Source organism: Arachis duranensis, chromosome 5, assembly GCF_000817695.3.
Source record: "Arachis duranensis cultivar V14167 chromosome 5, aradu.V14167.gnm2.J7QH, whole genome shotgun sequence".
NCBI classification, from domain to species: Eukaryota; Viridiplantae; Streptophyta; class Magnoliopsida; order Fabales; family Fabaceae; genus Arachis; species Arachis duranensis.
Genome location: NC_029776.3, coordinates 60,077,884 through 60,089,870, shown reverse-complemented (window position 1 = coordinate 60,089,870; position 11,987 = coordinate 60,077,884). Strand labels below are relative to the sequence as shown.

At 38.2% G+C, this 11,987-nt stretch overlaps 1 non-coding gene across 1 annotated transcript; it reads right to left on the bottom strand.

Annotated features, from left to right (window-relative positions):
• Nucleotides 1-8,731: 8,731 nt before the first annotated feature.
• LOC127748227 (small nucleolar RNA R71) lies at nucleotides 8,732-8,835 on the bottom strand. Its single transcript, XR_008010169.1, has one exon. It is a non-coding gene; the product is annotated as a small nucleolar RNA R71 (small nucleolar RNA).
• Nucleotides 8,836-11,987: the final 3,152 nt, after the last annotated feature.

The window sequence follows — 11,987 nt, the reverse complement described above, 5'->3', positions numbered from 1 at the left end:
TTGGCATTATTTTTTATATAGTTTTTAGTATATTTTATTTACTTTTTAGTATATTTTTATTAGTTTTAAGCAAAATTCACATTTCTGGACTTTACTATGAGTTTGTGTATTTTTCTGTGATTTCAGGTATTTTTTGGCTGAAATTGAGGGACCTGAGCAAAAATCTAATTCAGAGGCTGAAAAAGGACTGCTGATGCTGTTGGATTCTGACCTCTCTGCACTCGAAATGGAATTTTTGGAGCTACAGGAGTCCAAATGGCGTGATATCAATTGCTTGGAAAGTAGACATCCTGGGCTTTCCAGCAATATATAATAGTCCATACTTTGCCCGAGTTTAGACGACGCAAAGTGGCGTTTAACGCCAGCTTTCTGCCCTATTCTTGCATTAAACGCCAGAAACAAGTTGCAAAGCAGAGTTAAATGCCAGAAACAACTTACAAACTGGCGTTTAACTCCATGGAAGACCTCTACATGTGAAAGCTTCAATGCTCAGCCCAAGCACGCACTAAGTGGGCCCGGAAGTAGATTTCTGCATCGTTTACTTATTTCTGTAACCCTAATAACTAGTTTAGTATAAATAGAACTTTTTACTATTGTATTAGACATCTTGGTATCTATCTTTTGATCTCTTGATCACGTTTTGAGAGCTGGCCTCACGGCCATGCCTGGACCTACATCACTTTTGTATTTTCAACGGTGGAGTTTCTACACACCATAGATTAAGGGTGTGGAGCTCTGCTGTTCCTCGAGTATTAATGCAATTACTACTGTTTTCTATTCAATTCATGCTTATTCTCTTTCTAAGATATTCATTCGCACTTCAACCTAATGAATGTGATGATTCATGACACTCATCACCATTCTCACTTATGAACGCGTGCCTAACAAACACTTCCGTTCTACCTGCAAAAGCTAGAGTGTGTATCTCTTGGATTCCTGGTCCATGACGCATGGTTGCCTCTCCTAACAACAGAGCCTTCCATTCCGTGAGATCAGAGTCTTCGTGGTATAAGCTAGAATCCATTGGCAGCATTCTTGAGATCCAGAAAGTCTAAACCATGTCTGTGGTATTCCAAGTAGGATCTGGGATGGGATGAATGTGACGAGCTTCAAACTCGCGACTGTAGGGCGTGGTAACAGACGCAAAAGGATAGTAAATCCTATTCCTACATGATCGAGAACCAATAGCTGATTAGCCATGCGGGAAACCGTAGAGGACTGATAAACCACTATTCTATGGTTTATATTGTGCTAAATTGAGTAGTTTTATCAAGTCTTTACACACTTATTCATACTAATTGCATGTTTTACATTTTACTTCCTAATTCCATGCTTTGATTAAAAACATGCGACTTTGGTCTTAATTTAGCTAATCTTAAATCCCCTCTTATTACCATTCGATGCTTGATATGTGTGTTAAGTGATTTCAGAGATTACAGGACAGAAAAGGCTTAGATGATGGAAAGGAAGCATGCAAAACTGGAAGGAATACAAAGAACTGAAGGAACTGCTAAAGCTGTCCAGCATGACCTCTTGGTACTAAATCGACCGTAACTTGAGCTACAGATATCTAAATGACGTGGTTCTAGTTGCATTGGAAATCTAACATCTGGGGCTTTGCAACAATATATAATTTGCCAAAGCTTTCCCGAAGTTAGGCGATGCGAACGTGTGGATGATGCGCCCGCATCGCATCTGCGAATTTATGCGTGGATGACGCTTCCGTGTCACTTTTCCGTACGTATCAGATTTCAAAAACATCGATTTTTGGGCTGTTTCTAACCCAATTTTCAGCCCAGAAAGCACAGATTAGAGAATAAAGTGGGGGATACATCCATACATCATACAACAAACATTCATTCAGAATTCACTTTTTATAATTTAGATGTAGTTTTTAGAGAGAGATGTTCTCTCCTCTCTCTTCTCTCTTAGGATTAGGATTTCTCTTAAAGGATTTAGGAATATTTTTATCTTCTTCAACACAGGTTCAATGTTCTTTTTATTTATTTTCTATTTTATTTGTTTATGAACTTTTCATGTTATGATTTTCTTAATTAATATAATTTGAGGTATTTTAGACTCATGATTGCTTTCTTCTATTTATTATATAAATAATTTAGATTTTTTCCTTTTGGCTTTGGCTGATTAATTGGTGACTCTTGAGTTGTCAAACTCATCATGATTGATAATTGTTACCTTTGCTGATTAATTTAGATTCCTATAACTCTAGTCTTTCCTTAAAGAGTTGACTAGGACTTTAGGTGTTAAATTGATTTGTCTACTTAACTTACCTTCATAGTTAGAGGTTGACTTAGTGGGAGCAAAAATATAATTCTCATCACTATTAATAAGGATAACTAGGATAGGATTTTCAGTTTTCATACCTTGCCAATAGTTTTATTAGTTATTAATTTATTAATTCACTGCAATCTATTTCTCTTATTCAAACCTTTTTTAAAACCAAGAAATATACCTTTGCATAACCAATAATAATTCATACTTCCCTGCAATTCCTTGAGAAGACGACCCGATGTTTAAATACTTCGGTTATCAATTTCAAAGGGATTTGTTACTTGTGACAACCAAAACGTTTGTACGAAAGGATTTTCTGTTGGTTTAGAAGCTATACTTACAACGCGATTATATTTTTTATATTTTTTTACTGATAGGAAATCCGATCGTCAAAATGGCGCCGTTGCCGGGGAATTGCAAATGTGTGCCTTATTATTGGTTATTGTAAATATTTTTCTTTTACTTGTTTATTTGTTTCTATTTCCCCTTCTTATTTCTGATAGCTACTATGAATCCTCACCCCTCTTGCTTTGAGTTTGGTTCTAATTTTGTTGAAAGGAATGGAAGCTATAACAGGAATATGCATCACGGTCTAAGTAATCAAAGATGGATGGAGCCAAGAGGGTATGATCAACCCTTGAGGCAACAACACCCTCCAAGATATCACGGACAAAGACCATTCTACAATGCATACCAAACTGATAGATATGGTGGACCCCCTTGTAGCTACCAACAAGCCCCACCCTATGATCAAAGACCATCCTCTCAACATAGCTTCGAACCACCACACTCACAAGCTCCTTTTCACCATTCACTACCATACAATCCTTATCCACCCCAATGCCAATCCAATTACTCCTAAGAACCACCACTCCCCTCTACACCATGTCCATATCCATCAAGCCAAGAATCACAGGTTCGCTTCGAAGAATCAGTAGACCAATTTCATGCAACCCTTCATCAACTGGAGCAAGCAATAAATCAATTATCCTTCAGACGTTCGAACACTCAACAAACTTCCATAGCTTCATGTGGAGAATCTAATGTAGAACGTAGCATGAAGGAAATGCTAGAAACTCCAGTGAACAACATAGAGCATAACTTCATAGTGGAACAAGTAGAGGATGCTATCATTGCAGAAGAAGAAGAGTTGGCTGAAGATTTAGGAGATGTTGAACCTCCACGAGAACCCTGAGTTATGGAAGACTCCGTCAAGGATGTCACGATTGACGCTAAGGAGGATATTGCACAGCCTTCAAAGCAGGTATCTTATGAATAACTGGACGGAATAACCCAAGACGCAAGTTTCCTTGATGATGATAATCACAAGTCAAGATCTCTTAGTAATAAACTTGCACCCGCAAGTGAATTCCTTGAGATAGAAGAATCTTCCCCAAGTGAATACGAAGATGATGCAGAGGTAGACTTTTCTCAACCTCCCAATTATGACTCAAGTGGTGAGGAAGATATCAATGACTTTGATCAAGACATGGTTGAAATGGAAGAAATTCACAAAGAAGTAAAGGAATTCACTAAAGACCACAAGGGAGTAGAGCTTGCAGAACCACTGGAAACACCTCTCACAGGGCCATTACTACCCAACACAAACTTCAAGTGGGTAAAATCCTTGACCTTTATCTTCACTTTTTCACTCGAATATGGTTTGCTTGAAACAGATGGCCAGCTTAGAGCTCTTTGTAGCTTTAAGAGAAAAAGGGGAATGACTCGCACTCAGCGCTGGTATACAAGATTTAATGAGGTTTCACACTTCAATTTGAGGTGCAAGGATTGGTGTCAAGCTCAATTGAAAGGATCTCGGAAGCTGTTTGGTCACTGTAATGAGAATTCAGACCACTCACCACCCGACTGGAAGAATGCAGATCAAGATAAACATGGGTGTAAAAGTAGAGTTTGGGATCTTGGAATCTATTCTGACATTCAACGCCCCGACAGCCTAGGAACCTGTTTGAAATTGCTCAAAGGTATTCCGTACCTTGTTTGGGACCCCGGAGGATGTTCGCATTCCAAATATTGGTGGAGATTTCTGGACAAATTCAAGCACAAGCCACCATAGCAGGAAGCTCATCAAAGGTCCAACTTAAGGACTTTAACTAAAAGTGCTAGGTGGGAGACAACCCACTATGGTATGATCGTTCCTTCTCCATTCTACTTTGTTTTTGAATTTTGTTTGAACCTGAAATTTCTGCATGACATTCATTGCATTCTGCATTCTGCATACTGCATAAAAAAAATTCGCACACGACGCGACAGCGTCGCCGACGCGTCCACGTCATAAGTGCGTTAAGAAGGAAACAAAATTAAATAGAGAGTCACGCGAAAGCACGGCTGGAGGTGTGCCTTTGGCACAAATTGGTCCACGCGACCGTGTCGATAACGCGTCTGCGTCATGTGGGAAAAACGCCTCCCACGCGTCCGCGTCACCCATACGAACGCGTGCCTTAAAATCGACATAAAAATAATGTATGGCCGAAAGTTGAGGAATTAGGCTGGACTCGTGCTGGTAGCATGATGAGTAGATAATTTATACGCTTTTTGGCATTGTTTTTAGATAGTTTTTAGTATAATCTAGCTACTTTTAGGGATGTTTTCATTAGTTTTTATGCTAAATTCACATTTCTGGACTTTACTATGAGTTTGTGTGTTTTTCTGTGATTTCAGGTATTTTCTGGCTAAAATTGAGGGACCTGAGCAAAACTCTGATAAAAGGCTGACAAAGGACTGCTGATGTTGTTGGATTCTGACCTCCCTACACTCGAAATGGATTTTATGGAGCTACAGAACTCCAAATGGCGCGCACACAACGGCGTTGGAAAGTAGACATCCAGAGCTTTCCAGCAATATATAATAGTCCATACTTTATTCGTGATTAGATGACGTAAACTGGCGCTCAACGCCAGTTCCATGCTACGTTTTGGAGTCAAACACCAGAAACACGTCACGAACCAGAGTTGAACGCCAAAAACACGTTACAACTTGGCGTTCAACTCCAAAAGAATCCTCTGCAGGTGTAAAGCTTGAGCCCAGCCCAAGCACACACCAAATGGGCCCCGGAAGTGGATTTCTGCATCAATTACTTACTTTTGTAAACCCTACTAGCTAGTCTAGTATAAATAGGACATTTTATTATTACATTAGACATCCTGGATTGTATTTTTGATCCTGTGATCATGTTTTGGAGGCTGGACATTCGACCATGCCTAAACCTTCATCACTTATGTATTTTCAATGGTGGAGTTTCTACACACCATAGATTAAGGGTGTGGAGCTCTACTGTACCTCAAGTTTTAATGCAATTACTACTATTTTCTATTCAATTCAGTTTATTCCCGTTCTAAGATATTCATTGCACTTCAACATGATGAATGTGATGATCCGTGACACTCATCGTCATTCTCACCTATGAACGCGTGACTGACAACCACTTCCGTTCTACCTTAGACCGGGCGCATATCTCTTGGATTCCTTAATCTAGATCTTCGTGGTAGAAGCTAGAATTGATGGAGGCATTCATGAGAATCCGGAAAGTATAAACCTTGTCTGTGGTATTCCGAGTAGGATTCTGGGATTGAATGACTGTGACGAGCTTCAAACTCGCGATTGTTGGGCGTGATGACAAATGCAAAAGAATCAATGGATTCTATTCCAGCATGATCGAGAACTGACAGATGATTAGCCGTGCCGTGACAGAGCATTTGGACCTTTTTCACCAAGAGGATGAGATGTAGCCATTGACAACGGTGATGCCCTACATACAGCTTGCCATGGAAAGGAGTAAGAAGGATTGGATGAAGGCAATAGCAAACTCAGAAATTCAGAAGGAGCATAGCATCTTCATATGCCTATCTGAAATTCCCATCAACGATCTACATAAGTATTTCTATCTTTATTTTCTGTTTATTTATTATTATTATTCGAAAACTCCATAATCATTTATTATCGGCTTGACTGAGATTTACAAGATGACCATAGCTTGCTTCATACCAACAATCTCCGTGGGATCGACCCTTACTCACGTAAGGTATTACTTGGACGACCCAGTGCACTTGCTGCTTAGTTGTGCGGAGTTGTGACTAAGTGTGATTCATGTTTGAGAGCGCTACCAAGTTTTTGGCGCCATTGTTGATGATCACAATTTCGTGCACCAAGTTTTTGGCACGTTGCTGGGGATTGTTCGAGTATGAACAACTGACGGTTCATCTTGTTGCTCAGATTAGATAATTTTCTTTTTTATTTTCTTTTCAAAAAGTTTTCAATAATATTTTTCAAAATTTTCCCTTTGTTTTCGAAAAATCCTTCAGAGTTTTTAAGAATGAATTCTAGAGTTTCAAAATGGTATGCTAAAGCTTGGCTGGCCATCAAGCTTTAGACTAACCTGGTATGATTCCTGGGATTTTGATTGAGTACTTTGAATTCATTACTTCCTTTTTCATATATATTTTTCGAAAAATATAAAATAAAATCCAAAAAAATAATAAAGTTATAAAAATCAAAAATATTTTTGTGTTTCTTGTTTGAGTCTTGTGACATGTTTTAAGTTTGGCATCAATTGCAAATTCATATTGTTCTTGCATTTTTCCAAAAATTCATGCATTCATAGTGTTCTTCATGATCTTCAAGTTGTTCTTGGTAAGTCTACTTGTTTGATCTTGATAATTTCTTGTTTTGTGTTCTTTGTTGTTTTTCATATGCATTTGTGCATTCATATTGTCTAAGCATTGCAAATTTCTAAGTTTGGTGTCTTGCATGTTTACTTTGCATCAAAAATTTTTCGAAAAATATGTTCTTGATGTTCATCATGATCTTCAAAGTGTTCTTGGTGTTCATCTTGACATTCATAGTGTTCTTGCATGCATCATGTGTTTTCATTCATAATCTTCATGTTGTGAGTCATTTTTGTTGTTTTTCTCTCTCATCACTAAAAAAATTTTAAAAATAAAAAAATATCTTTTCTTTTTTTCTCTCAAAATTTCGAAAATTTGGGTTGACTTAGTCAAAAATTTTTAAAATTAGTTGTCTCTTGCAAATCAAGTCAAATTTTCAAATTTTAAAAATCTTATCTTTTCAGAACTTTTTCAAAAATTAAATCTTTTCCATTTTTCTTATTAATTTACGAAAATTCTTTAAAATATTTTTCAAAAATCTTTTTCCTAGTTTTATCTTTATTTTCGAAAATTATGCTAACAATTAATATGATTGATTCAAAAATTTGAAGTTTATTACTTTCTTGTTAAGAAATATTCAATCTTTAAATTCTAGAATCATATCTTTTAGTTTCTTGTTAGTCAAGTAATTAATTTTAATTTTAAAAATTAAATCTTTTCTAACCATATCTTTTTAATCATATCTTTTTATCTTATCTTTTATATCATATCTTTTTCAAAATTTTATCTTTTTTCAAAAATATGATTTTAAAATATCTTTTCTAACTTCTTATCTTCTTATCTTCTTATCTTTTCAAATTTGATTTTCAAATCTTTTTTCAACTAACTATTTGACTTTTTGTTTGTTTCTTATCTTTTTCAAAACCACCTAACAACTTTTCTCTCTCTAATTTTCGAAAAATACCTTTTTCTTTTTTCAAAAATTCTTTTTAATTAATAAATTGTTTCAATTTTTAATTTTAATTTTATTTCTTATCTTAAATTTCGAAAATCACTAACTCTTTTTCAAAATTTATTTTCGAAATTCTCCTTCTCTCATCTTATTCTATTTATTTATTCATTCACTAACACTTCTCTTCATCTCAAATCTCTGCCCCTATCCTCACCTTTGTGTTTGGATTCTCCTTTCTTTATTCCCTTTCTTCTTCTACTAACAATAAGAACCTTTTTTACTGTGACATAGAGGATTCCTCTTCTTTTTCTGTTCTCTTCTCTTTCATATGAGCATGAACAAGGAAAAAGGCATTCTTGTTGAAGCTGATCCAGAACCTGAAAGGACTCTGAAGAGGAAACTAAGAGAAGCTAAATTACAACAATCCAGAGACAACCTTGTTGAAATTTTCGAACAAGAAAAGGATATGGCAGCCGAACCCAACAACAATAATGCAAGAAGGATGCTTGGTGATTATACTGCACCTGCGTCCAAGTTTGATGGAAGAAGCATCTCAATTCCTGCCATTGGAGCAAACAATTTTGAGCTTAAACCTCAATTAGTTGCTCTAATGCAACAGAACTGCAAGTTTCATGGACTTCCATCAGAAAATCCCTACCAGTTCTTAACTGAGTTCTTGCAGATCTTTGAGACTGTTAAGACTAATGGAGTAGATCCTGAAGTCTACAGACTCATGCTTTTCCCTTTTGCTGTAAGAGACAAAGCTAGAACATGGTTGGATTCACAACCTAAGGATAGCCTGGACTCTTGGGATAAGCTGGTCACGGCCTTCTTGGCTAAGTTCTTTCCTCCTCAAAAGCTGAGCAAGCTTAGAGTGGATGTTCAGACCTTCAAACAAAAAGATGGTGAATCCCTCTATGAAGCTTGGAAAAGATACAAGCAGATAACCAAAAGATGTCCTTCTGACATGTTTTCAGAATGGACCATGATAGATATATTCCATTATGGTCTATCTGGGTTCTCTAAGATGTCACTGGACCATTCTGCAGGTGGATCCATTCACCTAAAGAAAACACTTGCAGAAGCTCAAGAACTTATTGACATGGTTGCAAATAACCAGTTCATGTACACTTCTGAGAGGAATTCTATGAGTAATGGGATGCCTCAAAGGAAGGGAGGTCTTGAAATTGATACTCCGAATGCCATATTGGCTCAGAACAAAATGTTGACTCAGCAAGTCAACATGATTTCTCAAAGTCTGAATGGATGGCAAAATGCATCCAACAGTACTAAAGAGGTATCTTCTGAAGAAGAAGCATATGATCCTGAGAATCCTGCAACGGCAGAGGTAAATTACATGGATGAACCTTATGGAAACACCTATAATTCCTCATGGAGAAATTATCCAAATTTCTCAAGGAAGGATCAACAAAAGCCTCAACAAGGCTTTAATAATGGTGGAAGAAACAGGCTCAGCAATAGCAAGCCTTTTCCATCATCTTCTCAGCAACAGACAGAGAATTCTGAGCAGAGCACCTCTAGCTTAGCAAACATAGTCTCTGATCTGTCTAAGGCCACTTTAAGTTTCATGAGTGAAACAAGGTCCTCCATTAGAAATGTGGAGGCACAAGTGGGCCAGCTAAGCAAGAAAGTCATTGAAACTCCTCCTAGTATTCTCCCAAGCAATACAGAAGAGAATCCAAAAGGAGAGTGCAAGGCCATTGATATAATCAATATGGCTGAATGCACAAGGGAGGAGAAGGACAAAAATCCCAAAGAAGAAGACCTCATGGGACGTCTCTCAGGCAAGAAGGAGTTCCCTATTGAGAACCTAAAGGAATCTGAGGCTCATATAGAGACCATAGAGATCCCATTAAACCTCATTCTGCCATTCATGAGCTCTGAAAACTACTCTTCCTCTGAAGAGGATGAAGATGTAACTGGAGAGTAAGTTGCTCAATATTTAGGAGCTATCATGAAGCTGAATGCCAAGTTGTTTGGTAATGAGACTTGGGAAGATGCACCTCCCTTGCTCATTAGTGAACTAGATACATGGGTTCAGCAAACTCTACCTCAAAGGAAACAAGATCCTGGTAAATTCTTAATACCTTATACCATGGGCACCATGACCTTTGAGAAGGCTTTGCGTGACCTGGGGTCAGGTATAAATGTTATGCCACTCTCTGTAATGGATAAGCTGGGAATTATTGAGGTACAACCTGCCATATTCTAATTACAAATGGCAGATAAGTCAGTAAGACAAAATGATGGATTAGTAGAGGACGTATTAGTGAAGGTTAAAGGCCTTTACATCCCTGCTGATTTCATAATCTTAGACACTAGGAAGGAGGAGGATGAATGCATCATCCTTGGAAGACCCTTTCTAGCCACAGCAGGAGCTGTGATTGATGTTAACAGAGGAGAACTAGTCCTTCAATTAAATGAGGACTACCTTGTGTTTAAAGCTCAAGGATCTTCCTCTGCAACCATGGAGAGAAAGCATGAAAAGCTTCTCTCAGTGCAGAGTCAAACAAAACCCCCACAATCAATCTCTAAGTTTGGTGTAGGGAGGCACAGCCAAACTCTAAGTTTGGTGCTGAATCCCCACATCCAAACTCTAACTTTGGTGTTGGGAGTCTACAATATTAACCTGATCACCTGTGAGGCTCCATGAGAGCCCACTGTCAAGCTAGTGATATTAAAGAAGCGTTTATTGGGAGGCAACCCAATTTTTATTTATCTAATTTTATTTTTCTTTTATTGTTCTTTTATGTTTTATTAGGTTCATAATCATGTGGAGTCATGACAAAAAATACTAAAATTAAAAACAGAATCAAAAATAGCAGAAGAAAAATCACACCTTTGAGGAAGGACTTACTGGCGTTTAAACACCAGTAAGGAGCATCTAGCTGGCGTTCAACGCCAGAACAGAGCATGGATCTGGCGCTGAACGCCAGAAACAAGCAGCATCCTGGCGTTTGAACGCCAGGAATATACCCAGAGGAAAGCTGGTGCTGAACACCAGAAACATGCATGGAACTGGCGTTCAACGTTAGAAACATGCTGCAATTGGGCGTTGAACGCCCAACATAAGCATCATTTCGGCGTTTAAACGCCAGAATTAGATGCAAAGGCGTTTTACATGCCTAATTGGTGTAGGGATGTAAATCCTTGACACCTCAGGATCTGTGGACCCCACAGGATCCCCACCTACCTCAACTCACCTTCTCTCCTCTTCTTCACATTCATCCTCTCTTCCCCATAAACACTCTTCCCCAAAAACCCTTCACCAATCACCTCAATCTCTCTTCCCAATTACCCACCTTCACCACTCACATCCATCCACCCTTACCCATAAACCCCACCTACCTTCAAATTTCAAAAACACTTTCCCACCCAACCCACCCAATATGGCCAAACCTTAACCCCTCTCCATCCACTATAAATACCCCTCCATTCTTCTTCATTTTCACACAACACAACCTTCTCCTCTCCATCTTGGCCGAAACACAACCTTCTCTCCCTCTCCTCCATATCTTCTTCTTCTTCATCTATTCTTTCTTCTCTTACTCGAGGGCGAGTAATATTTTAAGTTTGGTGTGGTAAAAGCATAGCTTTTTGTTTTTCCATAACCATTAATGGAACCTAAGGCCGGAAAAACCTCTAGAAAAAGGAAAGGAAGACAAAAGCTTCCACCTCTGAGTCATGGGAATAGAGAGATTCATCTCCAAAGCCCATCAAGACCACTTCTATGATGTCGTGGCCAAGAAGAAGGTGATCCCTGAGGTCCCTTTCAAGCTCAAGAAAAATGAGTTTCCGGAGATCCGACATGAGATCCAAAGAAGAAGTTGGGAAGTTCTGACCAACCCTCAAAGAAGAGGTTGGGAAGTTCTGACCAACCCCATTCAACAAGTCGGAATCTTGATGGTTCAAGAGTTCTATGCCAATGCATGGATCATTAGGAACCATGATCAAAGTATGAACCCGAATCCAAAGAACTATCTTACAATGGTTTGGGGGAAATACTTAGATTTTAGTCCGAAAAATGTGAGGTTGGTATTCAACTTGCACATGATACAAGGAGATGCACACCCCTACACAAGAAGGGTCAACTTTGATCA